This window comes from Saimiri boliviensis, chromosome 6, assembly GCF_048565385.1.
Source record: "Saimiri boliviensis isolate mSaiBol1 chromosome 6, mSaiBol1.pri, whole genome shotgun sequence".
Taxonomy (NCBI): Eukaryota; Metazoa; Chordata; class Mammalia; order Primates; family Cebidae; genus Saimiri; species Saimiri boliviensis.
The window spans coordinates 44948898-44971716 of NC_133454.1; the positions used below are offsets into that span (position 1 = coordinate 44948898).

At 36.5% G+C, this 22819-nt stretch overlaps 1 protein-coding gene across 1 annotated transcript in view; it reads left to right on the plus strand.

Annotated features, from left to right (window-relative positions):
* The window catches only part of DDX10 (DEAD-box helicase 10), a 791862-nt gene that overhangs the window by 566066 nt on the left and 202977 nt on the right, over positions 1-22819 (plus strand). The window contains exon 21 of the mRNA XM_074400547.1: positions 11412-11562. The gene's annotated coding sequence lies outside the window, so the exon portion shown is untranslated. The remainder of the gene's footprint in view (positions 1-11411; positions 11563-22819) is intronic.

Sequence of the window (22819 nt, forward strand, 5' to 3'; positions counted from 1 at the left end):
AACAATTAAATGCCAACAAGTTGGATAACCTAGAAGAAATGAATAAATTCCTAGAAAGATACAACCTATCAAAACTGAATCATTAATAAATAGAACATGAACAGACCAATAATGAGTAAGGAGATTCAATCAGTAATAAAAAATCTCCCATCGAAGAAGAGACCAGAATCAGAAGGCTTCATGGCAGAATTCTATCAAACATTAAAAATGAACTAATACTAATCCTTCTCAAACTCTTGAAAAGATTGAAGAGAAGATATTACTTTCAAACTCATTTTATGAGGCCAGAGTTACCTTAATTCTAGTGCCATCTAGGGACATAACAACAATAACAAAAATGCAGGCCAGTATTCCTGATAAAAGCAAATGTAAAAATCCTCAACAAAATACTTGCAAACTGAATTCAACCACATATTAAAAGCATTATACACCATGATCAAATGAGATTTATTTCTGAGATGCAACAATGGTTCACCAATGAACCTGTTATTCTGCATTGGTAGAATGAAGATAAAAATAACATGACTATCTCAATAGATAAAGGAAAAGCATTTGATAAAGTTCAATGTCTTTACATATAAAAACTCTCAACAAATAAGGCATAGAGGATTTTTTTTCTGATTATTGATATTATCCATTTTTTTTCATGTTTTACATTTCATTAGTTTCTGCTCATTATTCTTATTATGTTCTTCCTTTTGTCTGGTCTGTGCTTACATTGCTCTTCTTCTAATTTCTTAAGATAGAAACTTTGTTATTGATTTGAGGCTTTTCCTCTTCTCTAATGTAAATATTTATCACTATAAATTTTTGTCTTAGCACTGCTTTAACTGTATTCCACATATTTTAATACATGTATTTTAATTTTTATTCAGGTGCCTGTATTTAAAAAAATGCCCCTTGCAATTTCTTATTTAGCCTATGGATTATTTAGAAGTATGTTGTTTAATTTCCAATTATTTGGAGGTTTTTCTAATGTATTTCTGCCATTGATTTCTAGTTTGATTCCATTATGGTCAAAAAGCATACCTTATATAAATGCAAGATTTCTTAATTTGCTGATGTTTGTTTTATGGTTGAGAACTTGCGCTATCCTGGCGAATGTTCTGGACTATTTGAAAAAAAAGTATTCTTTTGTCTAAAGTGTTCTCTATATGCCAATTAGATCTTATTGGTTAGTTGTGTTGTGCAGTTCTATATTCTTGCTGATTTTCTATCTGGTGGTTCTGTCATTTCCTTGAGAGTAAGATACAAAATTCTCAGCTATAATTTTGGATTTGTCTATTTCTCTTTTCAGCTGTATTAGTTTTTGCTTCACGTATTTTAAGGCTCTGTTGTTTGGCACATGCACACTAGTACTATGTTTACCTGGATTGATCCTTTTTTTTTTTTTTTTTAAATTGCATTTTAGGTTTTGGGGTACATGTGATGAACATGCAAGATTGTTGCATAGGTACACACTTGGCAGTGTGGTTTGCTGCCTTCCGTACCCTCACCTGTATCTGTCATTTCTCCCCATGCTATCTCTTCCCACCTCCCCACCCCCCGCCCCTCCCCCATTTCCCCCCAACGGACCCCAGTGTGTAGTGCTCCCCTCCCTGTGTCCATGTGTTCTCATTGTTCAACACCCACCTATGAGTGAGAATATATGGTGTTTGATTTTCTGCTCTTGTGTCAGTTTGCTGAGAATGATGGTTTCCAGGTTCATCCATGTCTCTACAAAGGACGTGAACTCATAATTTTTGATGGCTGCGTAATATTCCATGGTGTATATGTACCACATTTTCCCTATCCAGTCTATCATCGTTGGGCATTTGGGTTGGTTCCAGGTCTTTACTATTGTAAACAGTGCTGCAATGAACATTCGTGTGCACGTGTCCTTGTAGTAGAATGATTTATAATCCTTTGGATATATACCCAGTAATGGGATTGCTGGGTCAAATGGGATTTCTATTTTTAGGTCCTTGAGGAATCGCCACACTGTCTTCCACAATGGTTGAATTAATTTACATTCCCACCAACAGTGTAAAAGTGTTCCTATTTCTCCACATCCTCTCCAGCATCTGTTGTTTCCCGATTTTTTAATGGTCGCCATTCTAATTGGTGTGAGATGGTATCTCAATGTGGTTTTGATTTGCATTTCTCTGATGACCAGTGATGATGAGCATTTTTTCATATGTTTGTTGGCCTCCTGTATGTCTTCTTTTGTAAAGTATCTGTTCATATCCTTCGCCCATTTTTGAATAGGCTTGTTTTTTTCTTGTAGATCTGCTTTAGTTCTTTGTAAATTCTGGATATCAGCCCCTTGTCAGATGGGTAGACTGCAAAAATTTTTTCCCATTCTGTTGGTTGCCGATTCACTCTACTGACTGTTTCTTTTGCCGTGCAGAAGCTGTGGAGTTTGATTAGGTCCCATTTGTCTATTTTGGCTTTTGTTGCCATTGCTTTTGGCGTTTTGGTCATGAAGTCCTTGCCTACACCTATGTCCTGAATGGTTTTGCCTAGATTTTCTTCTAAGGTTTTAATGGTATTAGGTCTGATGTTTAAGTCTTTAATCCATCTGGAGTTAATTTTGGTGTAAGGTGTCAGGAAGGGGTCCTGTTTCTGATTTCTGCACATGGCTAGCCAGTTTTCCCAACACCATTTATTAAACAGGGAGTCCTTTCCTCATTGCTTGTTTTTGTCAGGTTTGTCGAAGATCAGATGGTTGTGGGTATGTTGTATTTCCTGTGAGGCCTCTGTTCTGTTCCATTGGTCTATATCTCTGTTTTGGTACCAGTACCATGCTGTTTTGATTACTGTAGCCTTGTAGTATAGTTTGAAGTCCGGTAGTGTGATGCCTCCTGCTTTGTTCTTTTTGCTTAGAATTGACTTGGCTATGCGGGCTCTCTTTTGGTTCCATATGAAGTTTAAGGTGTTTTTTTCCAGTTCTGTGAAGAAGGTCATTGGTAGCTTGATGGGAATAGCATTTAATCTGTAAATTACTTTGGGCAGTATGGCCATTTTCACGATGTTGATTCTTCCTAACCATGAACATGGAATGTTTTTCCATCTGTTTGTATCCTCTCTTATTTCGTTGAGCAATGGCTTGTAGTTCTCCTTGAAGAGGTCCTTTACGTTCCTTGTTAGTTGTATTCCTAGGTACTTTATTCTCTTTGTAGCAATTGTGAATGGCAGTTCGTTCTTGATTTGGCTCTCTTGAAGTCTATTACTGGTGTATAGGAATGCTTGTGATTTTTGCACGTTGATTTTGTATCCTGAGACTTTGCTGAAGTTGTTTATCAGTTTCAGGAGATTTTGGGCTGAGATGATGGGGTCTTCCAGATATACAATCATGTCATCTGCAAATAGAGACAATTTGATTTCCTCCTTTCCAATTTGGATACCCTTTATTTCTTTTTCTTACCTGATTGCTCTGGCTAGCACTTCCAGTACTATATTGAATAGGAGTGGTGAGAGAGGGCACCCTTGTCTAGTGCCAGATTTCAAAGGGAATGCTTCCAGTTTTTGCCCGTTCAGTATGATATTGGCTGTTGGTTTGTCATAAATAGCTTTTATTGTTTTGAGATACGTTCCGTCAATACCTAGTTTATTGAGGGTTTTTAGCATAAAGCGTTGTTGAATTTTGTCAAAAGCCTTCTCTGCATCAATCGAGATAATCATGTGGTTTTTGTCTTTGGTTCTGTTTATGTGGTGAATTACGTTTATGGACTTGCGTATGTTGAACCAGCCTTGCATCCCCGGGATGAATCCTACTTGATCATGGTGGATGAGCTTTTTGATATGCTGTTGCAATCGGTTTGCCAGTATTTTATTGAAGATTTTTGCATCTATGTTCATCATGGATATTGGCCTGAAATTTTCTTTTCTTGTTGAGTCTCTGCTGGGTTTTGGTATCAGGATGATGTTTGTCTCATAAAATGATTTGGGAAGAATTCCCTCTTTTTGGATTGTCTGGAATAGTTTCAGAAGGAATGGTATCAGCTCCTCTTTGTATGTCTGGTAGAATTCAGCTGTGAACCCATCTGGACCTGGGCGTTTTTTGGGTGGTAGGCTCTTTATTGCTGCCTCGACTTCAGACCATGTTATTGGTCTATTCAGGGTTTCGGCTTCTTCCAGGTTTAGGCTTGGGAGGATGCAGGTGTCCAGGAATTTATCCATTTCTTCCAGGTTTACTAGTTTATGGGCATAGAGTTGTTTTAATAATCTCTGATGATGGTTTGGATTTCTGTGGAATCTGTGGTGATATCCCCTTTATCGTTTTTTATTGCATCAATTTGGTTATTCTCTCTTTTCTTTTTTATTAATCTGGCTAGTGGTCTGTCTATTTTGTTGATCTTTTCAAAGAACCAGCTCCTGGATTTATTGATTTTTTGAAGAGTTTTTTGTGTCTCTTTTTCCTTCAGTTCTGCTCTGATCTTAGTTATTTCCTGTCTTCTGCTAGGTTTTGAGTTTTTTTGATCTTGCTCCTCTAGCTCTTTCAATTTTGATGATAGGGTGTCAATTTTAGATCTCTCCTTTCTTCTCATGTGGGCACTCATTGCTATATATTTTCCTCTAGAGACTGCTTTAAATGTGTCCCAGAGATTCTGGTATGTTGTGTCTTTGTTCTCACTGGTTTTGAAGAACATCTTTATTTCTGCCTTCATTTCATTGTTTATCCAGTCAACATTCAAGAGCAAGTTGTTCAGTTTCCATGAAGGTGTGCGGTTCTGAATTAGTTTCTGCATTCTGAGTTCTAACTCGATTGCACTGTGGTCTGAGAGACTGTTTGTTATGATTTCTGTTCTTTTGCATTTGCTGAGGAGTGATTTATTGCCAATTATGTGGTCAATTTTAGAGTAGGTGTGATGTGGTGCTGAGAAGAATGTATATTCTGTGGATTTGGGGTGGAGAGTTCTGTAAATGTCTATTAGGTTTGCTTTTTCCAGGTCTGAGTTCAGGTCCTGGATATCCTTGTTGATTTTCTGTCTGGATGATCTGTCTAATATTGACAATGGGGTGTTAAAGTCTCCCACTATTATTGTGTGGGAGTCTAAGTCTCTTTGTAAGTCATTAAGAACTTGCCTTATGTATCTGGGTGCTCCTGTATTGGGTGCGTATATATTTACTATCGTTAGCTCTTCTTGTTGCAGTGATCCTTTTACCATTATGTAATGTCCTTCTTTGTCTCTTTTGATCTTTGTTGCTTTAAAGTCTATTTTATCAGAGATGAGAATTGCAACTCCTGCCTTTTTTTGCTCTCCATTTGCTTGGTAGATCTTCCTCCATCCCTTTATTTTGAGCCTTTGTGTATCCTTGCATGTAAGATGGGTTTCCTGGATACAGCACACTGATGGGTTTTGGCTTTTTATCCAATTTGCCAGTCTGTGTCTTTTGATTGGGGCATTTAGTCCATTGACATTTAGGGATAGTATTGTTATGTGTGAATTTGATGCTGTCATTTTGATGCTACCTGGCTGTTTTGTTGGTTAGTTGATGCAGATTCTTGATTGTGTTGATGCTCTTTTACCATTTGGTGTGTTTTTGGAGTGGCTGGTACTGGTTGTTCCTTTATATGTGTAGAGCCTCTTTCAGGATTTCTTGTAGGGCAGGTTTGGTGGTGATGAAATCTCTGAGTGCTTGCTTGTTCACAAAGGATTTTATTTTTCCTTCACTTATGAAGCTTAGTTTGGCTGGATAGGAGATTCTGGGTTGAAAGTTCTTTTCTTTAAGGATGTTGAATATTGGCCCCCAATCTCTTCTGGCTTGTAGGGTTTCTGCTGAGAGATCTGCTGTGAGTCTAATGGGCTTCCCTTTGTGGGTAACCCGACCTTTCTCTCTGGCTGCCCTTAGCATTTTCTCTTTCATTTCAACCCTGGTGAATCTGACGATTATGTGCCTTGGGGTTGCTCTTCTTGAGGAATATCTTTGTGGTGTTCTCTGTATTTCCTGGATTTGAATATTGGTCTGCCTTGCTAGGTTGGGGAAGTTTTCCTGGATAATATCCTGAAGAGTATTTTCCAGCTTGGATTCATTCTCTTCATCACATTCAGGTACACCTATCAGACGTAGATTAGGTCTTTTCACATAGTCCCACATTTCTTGAAGATTTTGTTCATTCCTTTTTGTGCTTTTTTCTCTGTTCTTGCCTTCTCTTTTTATTTCATTTAGTTGATCTTCGACCTCTGATATCCTTTCTTCTGCTTGGTCAATTCGGCTGTTGAAGCTTGTGCATGCTTCACGAAGTTCTCGTGTTGCGTTTTTCAGCTCCATCAATTCACTTATACTCCTCTCTATGCTGTCCATTCTCGTCCAATCTTTTTTCAAGGTTCCTATTTTCTTTGTGTTGGGTTAGAACATGTTCTTTTAGCTCATTGTAGTTTCTTACTACCCACCTTCTGAAGTCTGATTCTGTCATTTCATCACCCTCCTTCTCCATCCAGTCTGGTTCCCTTGCTGGTGAGGAGTTGTGATCCCTTTTAGGAGGAGAGGTGTTCTGGTTTCGGGAGTTTTCATCCTTTTTGCACTGGTTTCTTCCCATTTTTGTGGGTTTATCCACCTGTTGTCTGTCTCTGTCCCAGGGAGTTGGAGCTTTATGAGTTTCCATTGCACTACTGCCTTTTTTGATTTTTCTTTCAGGTCTGACCCGCCCAGCTAGCAGCATGCCTAGCCACTGCCTGCCCGCAGGGGCTTTGCTGAGCTGCTGTGGGCTCCGCCCAGCTGCCCTGAGCTCTTCCCTGTAGTCCTTTTTATATGGGCGTAGTTAGAACTGTCTTGGCAACGGTGGCCCCGCCTCTGTTATGGCGGACTCTCTCTGTTGTGGCAGGTTGCCTCGGCAACGGCGGCCTGCCTCCGTAGCGGTGGAGAGTCTCAGTAATGGCAGAAGCCCCTCCCCCACGGAGCCCGACTGTCGGGGTTCAGCTGTGCTTGGTTTGGAGGGCTCAACCCAGAGGGTTTCCAATTACTATTTTTGTTTTCGTTGTTGTTGGGGGTGGTGGGATGGGACCGACCGAGCCTGATCACCTGGCTCCCTGACTCAGTCTTTTCTTTTAAGTTGAAGGACCCCGCGTTCCAGTCGCTTGTTGAAAAGGCACTGGGATCTCCCGTGCTGCAACTTACGGAGTTGGCTTGAACTGTGGTGCCGGCTCCTGGCGGATTTTTTGCCTAGGAATCTCCTGGCCTGACTCGCTATTTCAGATGAGTGGGCAACTCTGCCGTCTCAGGGCTCTGCTCGCCAGCTAAGAGGGCTCCCAGACCAGTGGCTTTCGTAAGGAGAACCGCAGCAACAGGGAGTGGTCACAGCAGCCGCGCGGGCGGAATCAGCCCCGCGGGGGCCAAAACAGCCGCACCGGCTGGGACTGCGACGCTGGCGACCCCTCTGCCTGGGTATCTCCTGATCTGTGGGCAATAAGAGTTCGTCTGGAAATGTGGCGTCCACTCACCCTCTGCACTTTCACTGGGAGCTGAAGTCCTGAGCTGTTCTTAGGCGGCCATCTTCCCAGCATTCCCCGGATTGATCCTTTTAACATTATGTAATGTTCCTCTTTGTGTCTTACAATTTTCTTTTGTTTGAAATCTACCTCATTTGACATTAATATAGTGACTTCTTCTTTTTAGGTTACTGTCTGCATGATATATCTGTTTTCAATTGTCCACTTACAACCTGTGTCTTTGCATTTGAAGTGAATTTCATAGACAGCCTATGTTGTATAATTTTATCTACTCTGCTAATATATTTTCATCATTGCATTTAGCTCACTTAAATTTGATGTGATTATTTATTTGTTAATTCTTAAGTCTCCCATTTTATTATTGGTTTTTCTTTTCTGTTGGTCCTGCTTTTTCTTCCTCTTTATTTTTTCTGACATTCCTGTGGGATACTTGGGCAGTTTTTTTGGATTCCAACCTGATTTATATATAGTATTTTTTAGTATTTGCTTTGTATAGTTTTCTTAGTAGTTGTGATAGGGGTGTGTGTGTGTGTGTGTGTGTGTGTGTATACACACTCATGTATGTATATACACCATATATACTCATGTATATATATACATAGACACATACATGCTGTATATCGCTAGGTATATATATACACACACACCATATATACATATATGTATATATACCATATATACTCACATATGTATATATATACACACACACATATGCTATCTACACACACGAGCGTGTATATATAACAGTATATATATATATACACACTATATATAACAGTATATATGCCATATGTATCACAGTATATATATACTATATATATCACTGTATACTACATATATTATAGTATATATACTACATATACACACACACAATATATCCTACATATATACACACACACTATATATCATGTAGTGTAATACCTACAGCAACTATTAAGAAAACTATACACAGAAAATATCAAATGTGTGTTTGTGTGTGTATATATATTTAAAATAAATGTATATATAAATACTATATATGTATAATAAATATATAAATACTATATAGATTTATAAATATGTTGGAATCTATATAGTGTGTACATATATATACATAGTGTGTTATATGTATATGTGTATGTGTACATATACACATACATATGTATATATATATATACACATATATATTCCAGCATTCTATATATTGTGTGTATACATACACACACTATATATACATATCAACTTATCCCTACTTGTAGTTAAATGTACAAAGATTACTTCCATTTAGTTTGCCCTCCCACTTTTTAAGTATAATTGCCTAAGTGTTTTCTCTATGTACATTGAACACTGTATCAAATGGCATTATAATTTTTGCTTTAATTATCAAGTGATTCAGGAACCTATAAAAAAGACTGTTATATTTGCCCCATTTCTAGCCATTTCAATATGCTGTTCCTTTGAAATTTAAAATTTTCTGTTATCAGTTCCTTTGCTTGAGCCATTCTTTAAGGGAAGGCTTGCTAGTAACACATTCTCTTAGTTTATTTTCATCTGAAAATGTTTTACTAGCCCCTCATTCCTGAATAGCATTTTCATCAGGTACAAAATTTCCTTCTTTTGACAGTTCTTACCTCTAGTACTTGGAAAACACATTACTTACTTCTGGCCTCCATGGTTTTATATGGGAAACCTGCAGTCATTTAAATTGGAATTCTCTTACTAGTAATGTGTCATTTCCCTCCAGTTGCTTTCAGGACTTTTTTCTTTGACTTTATTTTTCGGAAGTTTAATTATGCTGTGTCCCAGCATGTATTTCATTACATTTATTCTCTCTGGGGTTCACTCAGCATCTTGAATCTGTAGGTTTATGTTGTTTGTTATTTGTTTTGTTTGCCAAATTTGGGGAATGTGCAGCCATTATTTCCTAGAATATTTTTTCAGTCTCTCTTCTTCTTCTCTTTTTCAATAATTATGATAATATACATATCAACTCCTATGTTATCATCTCACAGGTCCCTGAGGCTCTATTTATTTTTATGTATTTTATCTCTTTTGTTCAGATTGGATAAATTCATCCTTTTTTTTTTCTTTCCATTTTTCTTTGAGACAGGGTCTCACTCTGTCACCCAGAGGAGTGCAGTGGCATGATCTCAGCTCACTGCAGCCTCGGCCTGCTGGACTCAGGTGAACTTGCCACCTCAGCCTCCCACGTAGTTGGGACTACAGGTGCAAGTCATGCCTGGCCACTTTTTTTACTGTTTGTAGAGACAGGGTTTTGCCATATCTCCCAGGCTGATCTCAAACAAGAGTGAATAAATTCTACTTATGTTTTGAGGTTAATTGATTTTATCCTCTTCACTCTACTATTGAGCCTATTTTGTGAGTCTTTATTACTGTATTTTTAAGTTCTACAATTTCCATTGGGTTCTTTTTTTAAAAAAAAATTACTTAAAATTTTGGGATACATTTGCAGAATGTGTAGGTTTGTTACGTAGGTGTGCATGTGCCATAATGATTTGCTGCACTTACCTACCTATCATCTAGGTTTTAAGCCCCACATGCATGAACTGTTTGTCCTGATACCCTCCCTCCCCTTACCCCCTAACCCCCGACAGGCCCTGGTGTGTGTGTTATTCCCTTCCCTGTGTCCATGTGTTTTCATTGTTCAACTCCCACTTATGAGTGAGAACACGTGGTGTTTAATTTCTGTTTTAGTTTGCTGAAAATAACGGCTTCCATGTCCCTGAAAAGGACATGATCTCATTTCTTTTTATGGCTGCATAGTGTTCCATTGTGTCTATGTATCACATTTTCTTTATCAATTATATCATTGATGGGCATTTGGGTTGATTTCATCTCTTTACTATTGTAAATAGTGTGGCAATAAACATGTGTGCTTGTGTCTTTATAGTAGAATGATTTATATTTCTTTGGGTATATATCCAGTAATGGGATTGCCAAGTCAAATGGTATTTATGATTCTAGATTCTTGAGGAATTACCACACTGTCTTTCACAATGGTGGAACTAATTTACATTACTAACAACAGTGTAAAAGCATTTGTATTTCTCCACAGCCTTGCCAGCATCTATTGTTTCTTGACTTTTTAATAATCGCTGTTCTGACTGACATGAGATGACCTCTCATTGTGGTTTTTATTTGCATTTTTCTAATCAGTAATGTTGAGCTTTTTTACATATGTTTGTTGGCTGTATAAATGTCTTCTTTTGAGAAATGTCTGTTCATGTCTTTTGCCCACTTTTTGATGAGTTTTCTTTTTCTTGTAAATTTGTTTAAATTTCTTATACATTCTGAATATTAGACCTTTGTTAGATGGGTAGATTGCAAAAATTATCTCTCATTCTGTAGGTTGCCTGTTCACTCAGATAGTTTTTTTTTCTGTACAGAAGCTCTTTAGTTTAATTAGATCCCATTTGAAATTTTAGCTTTTGCTGCAATTGCTTTTGGTGGTTTTGTCGTGAAATCTTTGCCCATGCCTATGTACTGAATAGTATTTCCTAGGTTTTCTTCTAGGGTTTTTATGGTTTTGAATTTTACATTTTTGAAGAGTCACATATTTTTATATATTATGTACCCCAATACATTTAATAATTGACTAATCATTGAATGTTTAGCTGTTTCCAATTTGGTACTATTGTAAAAAATACTAAGGTGATTATCTCTGTATGTAAACTTTATTCAAATATTTGATTTTTTTTTTTGGTAAATCTCTGATTTGGAGTTATTTAATTATCCATATTCCCAGAATCATTTATTTATAAATTCACTTGTTAAGCACCTACTTTATGCCATGCATTACTCTAGTGGGTGATACAGCAGTAAACAAAACAAATCCTGCTGCCGTGGAGATTGCATTATAATATGCATAGGGTGAGGGAGGGGAAAACAGGTAAACAAACAATGAAAATGTATAGTTTATGACATGATGGAAAGCACTATGGAAATTATTGATTAGCCTTTAATTTCCTCCTTACATAGAACACCTGCTGGTATGGCTGAAAGTAATACATGAAAATAGCAAGTGTTGGTGATAATCTGGAGCAACTGGAACTTAAACAATTCACTGGTGAGAATTTAAATTTGTATCAGGACTTTGGACAACCTTTGGCACTCTCTACTAAAGCAAAACGTGAGTACTCTATGTCCCAACAATTTTGTTCCTTGTTATTTGCTAACAACAAGAACAAATGAATGCCAATATCTACTAATGGACATGTGAAAAACTGTTCATAACCATACTTTATATAATGGCTCTAAACTAGAAACAACCGAAATAATAGACTTACTAAATTGTAGCATATGTATGTAGTGTTATGTACCATGGCAGTGAAAAAGAAGGAAACTACTGCTTTATGCACCAATGGAATGAATCTTACAGACCTGATGATTAGTGGAAGAGTACTAATACAAAAGAGTATGTGCTATTTAAAGCCACATACATGATGTTCAAGAATAAACAAAGCCAATGGTGATAGAGGCCAGAACAGTAATTGTCTTTGTAGGAGCAGTGTATTGACTGAGGGTGGGCATCATGGAAACTGCTGGTGCTGAAAATGTCCCATATCTTCATGTGTGTGTTGGTAAACAGATATATTTGCATATTTAATATTTGGACACTTTGTTGTATGTAGGTTCTACTTCAGTAAAAAATTAAATTATAAGTTCTCATGTATTCTGAATGCATTATGGGGCTGTCAAGTTTGTTCCGCTGATGTATTGATAATTGGTTTAGTGTGATATTATTTTGAAACTGATACAAGATTTATAATGGACTAATAGAATTTATTAGCTGATAACATATTCCTATATTCTCAAATACTTTTTTCTTCTCAAGTGGAACTCCATTTTTCCCCTGTAAAATGACCGCTTTTCTCATCTTTAATTCCATTGTCACACATAAAGAGATGGTCCCAAATCTCTGCATGTACCCAACAAGACCATTTGACCCTTCAAAACTCAAGGCCTTGTACCACTAACAGCATTGGGACTCTCAGGATTACTTAACCACCTCTCCCCCATCTCTGTTGACATTGATTACTTAGTGAAGTCCAAAATTTTTGAATTTCTTCATCCTCAGGACTCTCTTGCCCATTCATGCTGTGGAGAATGATGTAATCACATCAGTATCCCCCCTTAGTACTAATAACATCTGACATAATTAACATTTTGTTTATTTGTTCATCTGTTCTAGAATGTCAGCTCTACAAGGGTAGGAATCGTGTTAATTTTATTTACTTCCGTATCAGTCAGCAGGGAGTAGGATGAATGCAGTGCACTTGACTATAGTAAAAGAGAAATAAGTCCATCTTTCCGAGAGGGAATGTCTCTAATCTATCTCAGACCCAGCGCCTAGAAAAAACACTAGCTTTGGGTAGGTGTTTATTAATGTCTGTGGAATGAAAAGATGCCTTTCCTGGATAACTCGTTCCTATACCTTGGGAGGCCTACCAGACGTGTTGGTTGTTGAAACAGCCCAGCATTGATTTGGCCTTTGCAAGCTTGGCATTCTTTCTTTGGGAAGCTCTCCAGAGAAGTGGCCATGGCAGGCGGCTTCCCCAAAAGGCAGCAGCTGGCGCTTGAGATCTATGTCTTCCTTTGCTTCGCAAAGTTTTTATGGCACAGCTGAGAATATTCATAGAATTCTACCCAATGTTGCCTAATTACAATTTAGAATTTTACTCAATACCATGTAATTATACTTTAGAGCTTTGCCATCTCATTATACAGCAATTTTAGTGGTTGGGAGTGAATGGTTGTGGATGATGATTCCGGTCACTTTTATATGTGCGTAACTCCTCAGTGTGTGCCAGAGAAAGCTTTCAGGCAGCTGAAGGAGCAATGGGTTTTCCCTTCTTAAGAAGATGGCAAGAGAGTCAGGATAACGTTCAAATCGGATAGACTAGGTTCAAATACTAGTTTTTCTTGTCACTAGTTATGCAGTTATCAATTACTCAGATGATCTCATTTACTTCAAATTTTGCCTCTATAAAGTCAGGATAATATGTGATATACCATATAAGGATTGAATAAGATTAAAATGTCTAGAATAGGGCCTGTCTTAAATTAGGCACTCAACAAGTATTTCATTCTTACGCTATTTTGACATCAGAAAATGAAGAACTCTCTCCTCTCCAAAAGCATTTACCTCCTGTGTCCATGTTCTAATTTGGCATTGCTCATAGTCAAGCATACTGTGAGACACAGGGAATCTGGCATAGAAAACAGTTAATGAATATTTGACTACTTCTGAGAGAATGCACATGCAAAGGACATGAAGAGAGTCAACTAAATGTAGGCACATGTTCCTGTAGAAGAATAGATGGAATTCAAAGGGAGCCACAGTAAGCCTTATTTCCATTTTCTATCATTCTATTTCAAGTAGGGACTGATTTCAGCACCATCTCTGTCTGCTGATTACATGTCATCTATTCAGTTTTTATTGTCAGATTTCAGGTATCCTTAATACAAGGGCTATGTCATTTCTATAGTTTTACATTTCCTACACCATACAGAGTACTCTCTGGATATTTTACAGGTGTGGTAATGTTTTAACTTGATTTCGTCTTTTGTAGTGTAGGAGAACTACAATGCTCAGTAGGAACCTGGGGAAAAAAGAAAACGAGTTCCTTGTTAGATGAAATAAAATATTAATCCATAACAAACCAGTACAACAAACATATGCAAATCTGTTTTAGAGTCAGAATTTTCCCTAGGAATCACAACTGGATTGAAAGCTAAGCTCCCCAAATATGCCATTACAATTTTGAGTCATATAACACACTTTGTTTTGACCTCATGATTATTTATAAATACTCTGATTATAATCTATTTTCTCCTATGACATGCTATAAGAATCACTGGTGGAGGATCCAATGGGTGTGATATCTTTGAAAATTTTATTTCTCATTTAAAAATAGTGAAGACAATGTTCTTAGCCTTGTAAACTTTGATATTGTGATAAGCTCTGATATACAGACAAAACCACTTTCCTGGGTCTTTAAGGCTGAAGCTGTTAACCTATGAAATTCATTTGGGAAATCCACTCTGGGAGGTCTCTAAGAAGGTGAAAGGCTAGCTTACCAAATGACATCATAAACTCATCACTGGCTCTTCTCTTACAACTTGAAACATCCTCACAAAGCAACTTACCTGGAAACTCATTTTATGTTTGAACAGACAATATGGTATAAAAAGTGATCAATTAAAAAAAAAAAAAACGGAAGAGTTTTAGATCTGCAAGTGACCTGAAATCCCCTTTTGTATATGCCAATGAAAATATTATAAGGTCTTAGGTTTGGAAGAGTGCGAAGATACTGTCCAGTATCACCTCTACAATTAATTCAGTAATCTTCCTTATTCTGTCTCTGGCAGGTTATCATTAAATCTGAGTGAAGCTCATTATCACATGAAACAGTTTCTTTATTTTTAAAAGAAATTGGTGTTAAATTTAAATACAATGAAATGTATGGATCTGAAGTTACAATTAGAGTTTCAATAAGTATATCTGCCTAGGTAGTCATCCCTGAGAACAAAATATAGAACATTTATCTCTTCATTTCTCAAACAGATGTTATTATTAAAAAGATTATTTCTTATGTTGAAGCACAATCTGACTGCAATTTCTTTATGCTAGTCCTATTGTTCTTCTCTGGAGCCACACATATTCAGCCTGATGCCCTTCAAATATTTGAGCATTGAATATGACAATATAAACCCTTCAGAATACACTAAGAATCACATGTTCCAACATGGTGTCAGAGCATAAGTCAATGTGTTTATTTATCTAGGAAGTCTGGTGAAGGGGAGCTACTGCTTTCACTGTTGATTTGTGACCATGGGAAAGTTCTTTGCCATCATAAGCTATGTTGTCTTCACCTGTTAAATAAGGACAATATCTACCTAAGAGGGTTATTCAAGAAAATAAAGGATATAATGTATCTAAAATGCTTAATGTATTTCCTGGCCCTTAGTAAGGTATATAGTAGAAGCTACCAGATTTCATTTTTGCGAAATAGATTTAATCCTTTTTGAAAAATCCTTGGATAAAATGTGTTTCTAAATATGTCTCTTTTTTGAACAGGTATTAAGGAGTATATAATGTATTGAAAAGAGAACTGGATTTAGAATCAGATTATCTGTGTTTTAATCCTAGGTATTTCGTTTATTAGCCTGTGACCTTAACAAAACACTCAAGCTTCCTGACCCATTCCCACATATCTAAAGAAATGCTAATAATACCGCCTTACCAACGTCAAAGCATTGTTGAATAGCTCAAGGTTAAAGTACAATGTGAATTAAAGCTTTTATTAAATTGTAGTTTTCTATAGTAAGGTAAGGAGGAATAAAATCATAGTGTCCATTGAGAGGCAAGGTAGGAGACATCAACCTAAAAGAACCTCAAACTGAATATGCTTTTGTGGAATTAGAAATATGATGATGACACTCCGAATGTAAGACATAAAAAGGTGACTGGTACCCAAGGGTTGGGTTATTCCTGAAGCAGTGTCTATATCAAAGTGTTCTTCTCAAGAAACTCAGTGAAGGATGATGACTAGGTTGCAGATGAATATCTCACAATCCCTTCTGTTCCTTGGATATATTTCTAGAGGATGACATATTCTGGTTGAATTCACAGAGTCTTTTTTTTTTTAATTGGTAATTATTTGTTCCAGTTGAATCTAGCCAGTCAACACTCAGTGGCTGTGAAATACTTCTAGATTTTCTCTCGCAACTCAAACCATAAATTTTAGTTACCTAGTAAGCTGTTCCTATGTTTTCAGAATATCTTCATCACCTTGTAAATAAAAAGAATGCAGCATTAACGTTTAATTCCCAAGTTAGAGTGTCTCTAAGTGTCCCTCTCCTTGAATGCAGCATCTCAGTTTTTCTTACAACTCCATTCCCTTCTCCCCAACCCCAATTCTTCTGGGAAGGCCTCAATACTAACAATGTACACCAAACATCTTATGTAATGTAGTGGAGATAGACTGCGTACTTTGTCCCTAAGATCAGGAAGAAACATAGTTACTCTCACCACTTTTATTTGACATTGTTCCAGATGTCCCAAACAGTGTAGCAGGCAAGAATATAAAATAAGACGCACCATATTGGAAAAGAACAAGTAAAACTGCCCTTATTTGCAGATGACATGATTGTATATGTAGAGAATGCAATAAAATGTACCAAAAAGATTCTAGAAATAGAAAAGTCAGAGAGGTTGCAGGATATGAGATCAATTAAGTGGATAGTCATGGGGATGCATTCTGAGAAACGTGTCATTAGGTGATTTTGTTGTTGTGTAAACATCATAGAGTGTACTTACACAAACCTCGATGGTATAGCCTAAGCACATCTAGGTTATATGGTAGAGACTATTGCTTCTTGGCTACAGATGTGGACAGCATGTTACTGTACTGAATGAATGCTGTAGGCAATTGTACTGCAATGGTAAATATTTGTGTATTAAACCCAGAAAAGGCCCAGCAAAAATATGGCATAAAATATTATAAAATGGTACACCTACATAAGACACTGGCCATGAATGGAACTTGCAGGACTCGAAGTTGTGAATCAGTGAGTGAGTGGTGAGTGAATGTGAAGGCCTAGGACATTACCGTACATGATTGTAGACTTTATAACCACTGTACAATTAAGCTATACTAAATTTATAAAAAATAATTTTCTTTCTTCAATAACAACTTACTGTAATGTTTTTACTTTAGAAACTTAGATCTTGCTAAAATTTTTTTATTGTATTTTAGGTTCTGGGGTACATGTGTAGATCACACAGGATTGTTGCACAGGTACACACATGGCAATGTGGTTTGCCGCTTCCATTCCCCCTTAACCTACATCTGGCATTTCTCCTCATGTTATCCCTCCCCAACCTCCCCACTTCCCTTCTGTCCCTCCCTTGACCCCCTCCAACAGACCCCAGTGTGTGATGCTCCCCTCCCTGTGTCCATGTGTTCTCATTGTTCATCACCTGCCTATGAGTGAGAATATGCAGTGTTTGATTTTCTGTTCTTGTGTCAGTTTGTTGAGAATTAAGGTTTCCAGATTCATCCATGTCCCTACAAAGGACACAAACTCATTTTTTATGGCTGCATAGTATTCCATGGTGTATATGTGCCACATTTTCCTTGTCCAGTCATTTGGACATTTGTGTTGGTTCCAGGTCTTTGCTAATGTAAACAGTGCCGCTATGAACATACTTGTGCATGTGTCTTTATAATAGAATGATTTATAATCCTGTGGTATATACCCAGTAATGGGATTGCTGGGTCAAATGGATTTTCTATTTCTAGGTCCTTGAGGAAGCGCCACACTGTCTTCCACAATCGTTGAAAACTTTTTGTCTCTTGTTACAACAGTCAGCTTGAAACAGAAACACGTTGTATGACTGTAAAAAATATTTTCTCTGTGTATATCCTTATTCTATAAGTTTTCTTCTAGTTTAAAAAATTTTACTTTTAAAAATATTTTGATAAAAATGAAGGCACAGGCATTAGTCCAACCCTACACAGGGTCAAGATAATCAACTTCACTCTTTCATTTCATATCTTATCCCACTAGAAGGTCTTCAGAGGCAGTAGCATATATGGGATTGTCATCTCCTATGATAACAATGCCTTCTTCTAGAATACTTCCTGAAGGACCTGATGAGGCTCTTTTATAGTTAACTTTTTTATATATGTAAGTAGAAGAAGCATACACTAAAATAATGATCAAAAGTACAGTAAAAATGTAAACCAGTTAATGTCATTTATTATCAAGGATTATATACTCTATATAATTGTATGTGCCAGACTTTTGTACAAGTAGCAGTGCAGTATGTTTGTCTACATCAGCATCACCACAGACACGTGAGTCATAGTTTGTGCTACAATGTTACAGCAGTGATGTCACTAGGTGATAGGATTTTTTTGCTCCATTATACTCTTATGAGACCACTGTCATATATGTGCTCCATCATTAACTGAAATATTATGCACACGAGCATATTTCAATGTGCTAACAATGAGCTATAGTATATGTTAATCCTAAAGAAAGAATTTGTAAATTGAACTCTACTGAAATTAAGATTTTGTTTGTGAAAATGTGCTATTAAGAGAGTACAGTATAGACACAATCCATAGAATATAAACACTTGACCCTGTGTAGGGTTAGATTAATGTCTGTGTCTTCATTTTTATCAAAATGTTTTAAAAAGTAAAAAAAGGAAAAATTTTAAACTAGAAAAAAACTTAGAGAATAAGGATATACATACAGAAAGTATATATACTCTATGGATTGTGTTTATACTCCCTTAATAGCACATTTTCACAAAGAATATGTTTACCACACACATATTTGATAAAAGACCCATATCTGGAACACGTAAAGAGCTTGTATAAATCAAGATGAAAAAGACAGAACCCAATTTAAAAAATAGGCAAAAACAAAACAATTCAAGCAGAAACTTCCCACTGGTTAAGAAATACATGAAAAGATGTTCATCTGGATTTGTCATCGAGGAAATACAAATTGAAACTGCCATCTTCTGCTACTACACAACCACCAGAATGACTAAGATGAAAAAGACGGTAAGCACTAGAAGTTGATGAGAATGACAAAAATTAGTACTCATATTTCTGCTGCTAGGGGTATAAATTAGTATTTTTGCTTTGGAAATGTGTTTTGAAAAATGAAATGATGCATACTCTATAACCCAGAAATTCCATTCCAAAGCATAAAGCCGAAAGAGATGGCTGCCTTTAGCCACCAAAAGACATGTACATAATTGGTTAGAGCTGTACAATTCAAAGAGTCAAAACCTGAAATTATCCAAATATAATCACAAAAGAAGACTAAACAGAAATGAGGATAAAGGACATGACAAGCAACACTATGGATGAATCTCAGAAACATAATGTTGAGTAAAAGAAGCCAATGCAAAAAAATATATATTTGCATTTTTTTTGCAAAGTTCAAACAGGGAAAATAAGCTGTTAGACGTCAGGATCACAATTACTCTTGAGGGAGTTGGAGTGGTCTGATTGGTTCGGTTTGTGAAAATTCATCCAGCTATAAAATTATGATATGTATACTTTTTTATATGCATATCATACTTGAATGAAAAGTGAAAAATAAGATGAAATAAATCTATTTCCAGAAAATAAAAAACCTAAGACAGTTGTTCCAGCAGACCTGAGATAAAAGAAATCCTGAAATGAATTTTTCATGGAGAATAAAATGCTCCCTAATGGATACATGAAAATTCAGGATAGAATGAAACTTAAAAGTACAAGGTATAAAGGACTGTGTAAAAAAGAATTAAGTTCTTAATATTCATAGATGACATGATTGAAAATCTACTGGCAAACTTATATAATTAATAAATTTAGCATGATCATTTTATACAAAGTGTGCAAAATAAATTTTATTATATATGCCTGCAACATGTAGAAAATAAAATATAGGAATAATAAAATTTAAGATAGTATAAATAACAGCAAATACCTAGGAATAAGTCTATCGAAATATTTGTAAAACCTCTGTACAGAAAAAATGTATAGCATTGAAAGAAACTAAGTAAATACATGGAATGATATATAGATTGTTCATAGATTGGAATGCTCCTGTTGTAATGATGTTGTAACTCTCCTAAACTGAACTATAGATTCAACTTAATTACTATCAAAATTCCAATAAGTTATTTATTTATTATTGGAAACTGAGAAGTAAATTCTCAAGTTTATATGGAGATGCAAAGGGCCAAGAATAGCAGAACAATCTTGAAGAAGTTGAGCAAAGTTGAAAAACTGTTGATTATCAAGACTTAACAGGATAGTAATTAACACAATTGATTTTCACATATGGATAGGGAAATAAACCACTGAAGTGGAACAGAAGTACAGAAACATACTTACATATATACTATCACTTGATTTATGGTAAAGGTGATGCTCCATGGAAGGGATGACTTACCAAGATTTATCCTTCCACCTGGATCAATTAGAAAGTCATATAGAAAAAATCAAATCTTGACCCCCTATTTTCTACCAAACAAAAAGGCATAGCAATAAAGCTTCTAAAAGAAATAGTGATATATCTTTATGACCTTTTGATATACAAATATTTCTTAACATCAGAAAGCATTAAACACTTAAGGAAATATTTACAAATTAGATTTCAATAAAATTAGGGATTTCTAATTATAAAAAGGTACTGCTAAGAGGATTAATAAGACACAGACTGAGAGAAGATACTTGCAATACATATATTCAATAAAGAAGTTATTTGCATATATAAAAAAAGCACAGGAATCAATAAGGAAAAGAGAGTCATCCCAAAAGAGAAGTGAGCAAAAGACATAAGCAGGCACATTACAAAAGAAAATATTAAGGCAGCCAAAACACATAAGAAAATGTGCCATTGCACTCTAGCCCAGCCGACAGTGTGAGGCTCCATCTAAAAAAAAAAAAAAAAAAAAAAAGAAATTACTGTAACTGCTTTTCAGGATGTGTTTGTTGTGTTAAAAGCCCTTGGAGACTTGATTAGCTAAAATAATTAGCCTATTAACCATTTGTTTTTAATTAGATACGTTTTTTCATAGTCTCTTGGAGGGCTTGGGCTATATGGAGATCATGGAGTCAGACCTGTTCACCTTACAGGTGAGGCGATTCAGATGCAGAGAGGTCCATGAGAGTAGCTAACCGCAGAGTTAGTAAAAGAATCAACTTTTTGACTCTTGGTTGAATGTTCTGTATATTATACCTGAGAACATAGCTAACTGTTCTGCTTATTAAAGTCACTCACCTCACCATTTGCTTAGTAAACATTTATAACTAAGGAAGCATAGAAACTTCAGCCCACTCTGAGAATTACCATGAATTCCAAATATCTGAAGTCTAAGTTTTGTGTTTTTACTGTAGTTATTACTAAGCCATCAGAAGTTTTAGCCAGTCTTGCTGGGTAGAAAGCGAATTAACAGGTCCTGCACTATAGAAATGTCCGCATTCCATAAAAGGCATTCAGATTAATTCATAATCTGTTTAGCTACATTGCTCCACTGCAATAAACATTGGTATTAGAAGCAGCAGCATCTCTGCACTGAATATCATGCCATGTTATCGTAATTAGCAGTTCTTTGCTCAGCTGTCGCACAGCAATTTCATTCATTCAACAAATACTTGAGATTTGTGCCAGACCCAGTGTTTACATCTGGGGATACAAGATAACTTGGAAGAGTAAATTACGACCCTTTCTGAGCTTGGTAGACTACTGAAAACGAAAACTATTAAAGTGAGAAGTTATTATAGAGGAAGCATAGGAAACCATGAGAACATATGACAGGAGAACCTAACAGTTCTGGAAAGTGATGCATAAATTGAGACCTGAAAGATAACGAGGAGTCATCTGGATGAAGAGACAGGAAAAAACCATGCTAGGCACAGAGAACAGTGTGGGAAAACTGGAAGAAGAGAGCCCAGAAAGAACAGTAATGGCTGGAACATGGTCGGGGAGTTAAGGGAGATGACACTGAAGAACTGGCAGAGGACCTCAATCCCAGATTCCCGAGGGCCTTGAAGGCCATATGAAGAAGTTTTGATTTCATCCTAAGTCTCTGCTAGACTGTAAACTCTTGAGGGAAAGGCTTCGTTTTTCCATCTTTGTGTGCTGAGTGTCCACAGCATGCCAGACACAGACCAAGTATGTAGTGAATCATTGAAAGCTGAATAAGTGATACAGCTAATTGTAAATAATTTTCACCACTCTCCCTGGTTCCCACCCTGAAAGAATGCACTCTTACTTTGTACATATCGTTATATTAGATTTAAGTGATTTCTGTAGAGTAGGCCAGATAAATTTCAGAGATGTTCTAGAACTCTGTTCTTAGGATATAGTCTTCTCCAGTATATCCCTGAGGGAAAAGTACAAGAAGTTAAAGTCGACTGTCAGGTCATTGGGAAAATATCTGCTAGCTATGAGTGCATGATGTCTTTGTTGTTTGATCCTCGTAACAGTTAAATTTTAGTTCTAGCAAAGAAACAGAAGTGCTTCATGCTTAAAGCATTTGTTGGCAACAGCCTTGCAACCCTTAGGTCATTTGTTACAGGGAAATTGTAACATTCTGAAGACCATGACTATAGATGACTGCATTGTTATAGCCCCTTCTGATGCTTGCTAAGCACTGTTCAAGGTGGCAAAATTCAGGCATAACGGCTGGGGGTCAGCCCTAAATCATCTGTTTGTTATTTTTGTAGGTCTGTTGGGGTTCAACATGAAATTACCATGCTATTTGGAGACTTTGTAAATTCCTCATTTTGTTGTGTTTTTAATCAGGGTAAAAACCTATAATTGCAGATAACAGTTATTTTTGACAGTAGTGAGTGTAATTGTGA